This window comes from Euprymna scolopes, chromosome 46 (assembly GCF_053919585.1).
Source record: "Euprymna scolopes isolate OS-2025 chromosome 46, ASM5391958v1, whole genome shotgun sequence".
Classification (NCBI taxonomy): Eukaryota; Metazoa; Mollusca; class Cephalopoda; order Sepiida; family Sepiolidae; genus Euprymna; species Euprymna scolopes.
In genome coordinates, this window is record NC_136527.1 from 11,708,067 (window position 1) to 11,715,032 (window position 6,966).

Below are 6,966 nucleotides of genomic sequence, written 5' to 3' on the forward strand. Positions count from 1 at the left end.
CCAAGGTCGCTGGAAAGATGGTGGGATCCTTCTACCGCTCCAAAAGATATCTCACTACTGATCAAGTACGTCCAAGGATGGAATACTGTTGCCATATCTGGGCAAGAGCTGCTAAAAACAGCCTATCCTGCCTTGACAGAGTACAAAATAGACTTCGTGGCTTAGTGGGGGATGCCCTTTTCTCTACCCTGCAACCTCTCTCCCACAGAAGAGACATTGCGAGCCTATCCTTGTTTTATCGTTATTTTCATGGCAGGTGCTCAGCCGAACTCCAATCTCTGGTCCCTCCTCGTCAATCTTTCACGAAAAACACTCGTCTAGCTGAATCCACTATGAAAAATTTCCCCCACTCTATATCTGTGCCTAAATCAAAACGCGGATTCCATGAACAAAGCTTCTTTCTTAGAACTGCACGCCTGTGGAACTCTGTTCCGTCTGCCTGCTTCCTACCTGACTACAACTTGGATGTCTTCAAGTCCAATGTTAACAAATTCCTAATGAACCGCCCCCTTTAGTAAACACTTCATCAAATCTCCACACTAACGTAATGTACTTGCAATAACCCTTATCACTGAGTGGCTTCCGGGCCTTGATAAGTGGTCACCACCGTGTAGAAAAAAAAATACTAACTGCGTTCATCCTAACCCTAACCCATGCGAGGGCATAGACATACCTGATTTTCAAACCAGGCGTTGGGATAACCCTCTTTGCGCTGACGGACCCGTAGCTACTCATTCACTGTTTTTTTTCCGTCAGTCAGAAACAGCAGCCAGCAACTGTCAAACCGATACCCTCCAACCTGTTAGACAAGGGTGGCCCAGTCCTATCATGTTAGCACCGCAAGATGCCCATGTATAGGGGAAGAGAATGAGGCGGATTTGGGAGACGTTATTCATTGCCCTAGTCAGGAAAGTATGCGTCTTTAATGAGTCTCTGTTACCACACCTCTTCTCCTGACTAATAGACGAAGGAAAACTTCGATATGTGCCTCTAACCTCATACATCTTGGCACCAAACGGGACGACATCCTCTCTCCAACCAACTGGCTTGCAAGCTGCTTAAGTAGATAGGCTCTGCCTATTGCCCGATTTCCATACTCCTTCTTTGCCTATTAGTCAGGAGAAGAGATGTGATGACAGAGACTCATTAAAGACGCATAGTTTCCTAACTAGGGCAATGAATACCGTCCCCCAAATCCGCCTTATTCTCTTCTCCTATACATGGCCATCTTGGGGTGCAAACATGATTAGACTGGGCCACCCCTATCTAACAGGTTGGAAGGTACCGGTTTGACAGTTGCTGGCTGCTGTTTCTGACTGACAGTACAGGTGCCCTAACTCTTTTACTCGTGTTACATGATGGTGGCTATGTAATCCGTTTGAAACCACGGAATAAAACAGAGGAATAAAGAGGTTTGACTTCCCCCCTCGGGGATGCTAGGGTAAGCAGCTCAAATCCCCCCGCGAGCAGAGAGAGCAGAGAAGGAAGACGCAATGGGTGCTAGCGGGTCAAAGTGCTGCGTCGCAATTAAGAAAAGAGAGGGATAGACATTTCTGCCTCTAGAAGGGAGCGGAAACGAAGGGGGGAAAAGCCTTCCAAAACAACCTTCCCTAAAACGACCCCAAGGAAGCGAGAAAGTGGTCCCGGTCTGCTCAATCCACTGGGAGAGCAGCAAAGGAAGACAAAGGAGGTCAGAGTGCTGCTAAGGCAATTAAGTGGGGAGAAAGAGGTGAGGCAGAAAAGAAGAAAAGAAGAAAAAAACAAAAACAAAAGAAAAAAAGCAGAACACAACTACAAGCTAGTGGTGCTGGCCCCAAAATTCTAGGCACCCAAGAGGGGGTCGGTTTTTGGGGTCCAAGTTCTCACTGCTTCCCCAACTGTACTGACATGCAGAAGTTCAAGTGCAACGTGAACCAACATCTTGCTGCCCAAATCCCTACATAGTGCCCCAGTAGCTGTCTCCCCTGATAGTAGCCCCCTACACCAAAGTGGCAATGTGCCTTGTTTGGGGTGAAAATGTAATAAAAAAAAAAAAGAAGGTCGGTTTTTAGGTCCAAGTTCCCATAATGTGGAGTCGGTCCTGACTCCCCAAAAGAGGGGGTCTGGTCCTTGCTAACAAAAGCGGCTAAGTGAAAAACGCCTTAACCTAGCTAAAAAGCCCAGTGGCGGATCCCTTCACAAAGAGCAAAGAAAAAGTATACTGGGGAACAGATACTACACTTTGAGATATTAAATTCTTTATTCAAGCAAAAATTACAAAGTAAATTTCAACTGATCAAAAAACTTAGGCACAAGGCCAACTCAAAAGTTGGGTCGTTGTCCATCCTTGTCACTCCAGAACTAAAACAAAAGTTTCTCTTAGCTAATATCTTCTTTCGCCATAATACCGCATTCACCCTTTCGTACTTGGGTACGTCCTACTTAGAACCCAATTGTTTAAACCATTTTATATTTACGTGTAAAAACAAAAAAAGATAACAATAATGATGATACAATAATTCATTTGTGTCGAGGGCGGGAGAAGAAAAATACAAAAGTGGTTAGTAGGACCCTCACAACCCCGTCTAGTTGATAGACCGCCTGTTACACTTCGGTTTGTAAAAGAACCTGAGCTCCTGCAGGCCGGTCTCTAAGTGGGGATGCTCTATAGATGGGAAAAAATGGAGAAAAGAAAATTTTGTGGGTGAGGGATGGGGAGTTAGTGATTGATTTCTTCCTCTCCAGGACGGGTGAAATTTAGAGTGAGGCGTTAAAAGAAAAATTTCAGATAGGACGGGATGGGGACCTTGTAGGCTTCTTAGTTGGGGAGGGATGAAACATTCACTCGGCTAGCTAAGAGGCTGAAAGTTGATTACACTTGACGGAACTGCGCGTTCCACACCTAGGCGAGGAACACATATTCAAATTTGGCTCCTCTTCGTACACACAGACTTGCTACATGTATCCATCTTTTGTCAAATGCTGCACGACGCAGCCTTCTTCTATCACATCTGATCTTCACCCGTAGTTGGTGTTTAAAGAAAGCGATCAGATCTTGACCAGAAAAAGACAACACCCCCGGCCACCCCGCAATCCGTTTTGTCCTACCCTAAATCTAAAACTACGAAATAAAATAGAAATGACAGCTGAATCCAAAATAACGTTCAAACCAGACACACTCGATCAACAATTCGCCTTCTCCATTGAGGTTTGCATTACGAATATCCGAGGATTTAGAACTAAGTTAGTGGATGTAGAATCATTTCTCCTAGCAAATTCCCCAGATATCGTAGCACTAAGTGAAACTAATCTGCACTCTTCCACCCCCTCTAACATCTTTATCATCCACTTTGTCGTAAGGACTCTGACAGACACAGGCACGGACTTGAAGTCTATATTCGTAACAACCTCCCCATGACTAGGGAATCTAAACTAGGATCAGATGACCAGGACTTCATGTGTTTTAAAATAACTTTACAACATAGCGTTAGCTACCTGTATTTTCTTTGTCGCTCTCCATCAACCAAAATACATGTATTTGGTGACTTTAACGTGCATTTCTAAGAAAGAAGCTTTGTTCATGGAATCCGCGTTTTGATTTAGGCACAGATATAGAGTGGAGGAAATTGTTCACAGTAGATTCAGCTAGACGGGTGTTTTTCGTGAAAGATTGGCGAGGGGGGACCAGGGATTGGAGTTCAGACGAGCACCTGCCATGAAAATAACGATAAAACAAGGACAGGCTCGCAACGTCTCTTCTGTGGGAGAGGGGTTGCAGGGTAGAGAAAAGGGCATCCCTCACTAAGCCACGAAGTCTATTTTGTACTCTCTCAAGTCAGGATAGGCTGTTTTTAGCAGCTCCTGCCCAGATATGGCAACAGTATTCCATCCTTGGGCATACTTGGCTTTTATATAGATAGAGAACTGCATCAGCAGTGAGATATCTTCTGGAGCGGTAGAAGGATCCCACCATCTTTCCAGCGACCTTGGCAACAGACTGCTGGGAAGAAGATATGCTCTCTCTATCGTACTAGAAAGTTATTTACGCTTGAAAGTATCCTGAATCTCTACAAGGTCACCATTCGCCCATGTATGGAGTATTGTTGTCATATTTGGGCTGGTACATCTGGTACTAGTCTCTCACTCCTGGACAAGGTTCAAAAGAGAGTCGCCAACCTGATAGGTCCCGAACTTTCATCTAGGCTCCAACCTCTGTCCCATCGACGAAATATAGCATTCCTCTGCCTGTTCTACAAGTACTTTAATGGTGGATGCTCTGATGAACTACAAGCCCTTGTAACCACTCGACATAAATACTCCCCGACAAACCCGGCAAGCAGCAAAGTCTCACCCCTACTCTATTAGTTTTCTCTCCAGAACTGCTAGACTTTGGAATTTCCTAACTGGTTCCTGCACCCCAACTGTACTGACATGCAGAAGTTCAAGTGTAACGTGAACCGATATCTTGCTGCCCAACTCCCTACATAGTACCCCTGTAGTTTATGCCCCTGATATTAGCCCCCTACATCAAAGTGGCAGTGTACCTTGTTTGGGGCGAAAACGTAATAAAAAATATATTTTAATTTTTACAGATTTCGTATATGATTTTCTATTGATTTTTATATATTATAAAGTTTTGACCTAATATGTATGTGTGTGTATGTGTGTGTGTATTTTTATGTATGTGTGTGTGTATTTTTGTGTATGTGTGTGTGTATTTTTGTGTATGTGTGTGTGTATTTTTGTGTATGTGTGTGTGTATTTTTGTGTATGTGTGTGTGTATTTTTGTGTATGCGTGTGAGTGTGTATGTATGTGTTTGTATGTGTGTGTATGTGTGTGTGCGTGTGTGTATGTGTGTATATGTGTGTGTATGTGTGTATGTGTGTGCGTGTGTGTATATGTGTGTATGCGTATGTGTGTGTATGTGTGTGTGTGGGTGTGTGTGTGGGTGTGTGTATGTATGTGTGTGTGTATGTGTGTATATGTGTGCGTGTGTGTATGTGGGCGTGTGTGCGTGTGTGTGTATGTGTGCGTGTGTGCGCGCATGTGTGTGTGTATGTGTGTATATGTGTGTGTGTATGTGCGTGTGTGTGTGTGTGTGTGACTTGGATACATCAGCTTAAATCGAAAATAAAACTAAAACATATGAAGAATTCTCGGTAAAATTATTCATAACAAAATAGTTCCTTCACCTCCAATCGAAACTGAAACCAAAACTTATGAAAAATTCTTTGTAAAATTATGTATTACAAGAAATGGAAGGTCATAACAATTAGACGACAGTCACTCGGAAGAAAAAAAAATAACACACACGCTATCGTATTAATAAATAGATTTACGTGCAAATAATGCCGGTGTATGGACATCATAGTCCCACACCCAATCTACGGAACGGTGCCCTCGGAAATAGATTACGATTTATAAAGAAAAACTAAGGTGTAATAGTAAGACGTATTTCGATAGGGACGGACAGTGAAAGTGAAAGTTATTTGTTTCTTTGTTTTTGTTTTTAGTCCCCCGATAAATTTCACCCTTGTCTGCTCGTCCGTTCGTCTGTCCGCAATTTTCTCCATAGCTGTAGAGATGTGTTCGTTGGGGCGACACTTTTATCATTCCACACTGTATAAAAAAAACAACAAAAAAGGCCGATAGCCATTAGTCGCGTGCTCTCGTGTAATGGATGAATGCGTGAATGTAGGATTGACATGAAATTCTTAAAGATAAACTAAAATGACCAAAAAATGGGCTGAAATGACTTAAATAAATAAAAAGTAAATGATTTTAATGAAGTTAAGTATGAATTGAATGACCTTAAGAATGACTTGAATGCTTAAAAAATAACTGAAATCCTTCAAAAACAACTTGAATGATCTGGAGAATGACTTGAATTGCTTTGAGACTGACTGGTTGTAAAATGGGTGATCATTTTACATTTAATTAATACAGAAAAGTGATCCCTCACTTTATATCACAAAGTAACAAACATAAGTACAGCATGTAGTAAGAACAGATACTACACTTTGATCTTGTTTATATTTTTTATTGCTTTTTTAAAAATTTTGAGAATACAATGAAGTAAAAAAACAAAAGATTTTTGAACAACAAAATTAGGCACAAGGCCCTACAAGAAATTGGGGAGGGGAAGGGTTCAGGGTCTTTGTGACTAAAGTGATTAAAAAGTAATAAATGTAGACTTTGGAGTCTTACTCTTGACTGGCAACATTTACCAAAATACCTCATTCACTCTATGGATCTTAATCTAACTAATAAATCCCCAGCGTTTAAGAATCAAAACCATATTTACAATTTATAAACAGTTGTCTGTGTGTTTGTGTATGCATTTTTTTAAAAATTTTGTGTGTGCATGTGTGAAAAAATTAAATTCAATTTCATTAGAAAATAAAAAGTGTTTGAATTAAAAGAAAGATTGTTCGTGGATTGGGGAAAACTAATCAAGAGTGCTCATATCAAAAACAAAAAATAATCCTACTGGGTTGTTAGTAAGAACAGATACTACACTTTGATCTTGGCCAAAAGGCCAAGAAAAGCTGTATTTATTTGCTCCTCCACCGAGCAAATTAGGCACAAGGCCGATTTTTAATGTAAGGAGTGAAGGGGAAATGGGGACCAACTCCCCGGGGAGTAGGGGAACTGGATAGTGACAATTGGTATGAAGGGTTGCCCCTACATTGACCAAGGTCTTATATGTGGGGTCGCCCCACATATGGTCTTTGCTTGCAGTATCTGCCGGAATAGATACTACACTTTGATCTTGGCTAAAAGGCCAAGAAGAAAAAACAGCTAAGAACAGCATCTTTTTTTTTTTTTTTTTTTTTTTACACGGTGGTCACCACTTATCAAGGCCCGGAAGTCACTCAGGGATAAGGGTTATTGCAAGTACAGTACGTTGGTGTGGAGATTTGATGGAGTGTTTACTTAAGAGGGCGGTTCATTAGGAATTTGTTACCGTTGGACTTGAAGACAT

At 41.7% G+C, this 6,966-nt stretch overlaps 1 pseudogene; it reads right to left on the reverse strand.

Annotated features, from left to right (window-relative positions):
• Positions 1–6,434: 6,434 nt before the first annotated feature.
• Positions 6,435–6,531, reverse strand: LOC145271756 (U2 spliceosomal RNA; annotated as a pseudogene).
• Positions 6,532–6,966: the final 435 nt, after the last annotated feature.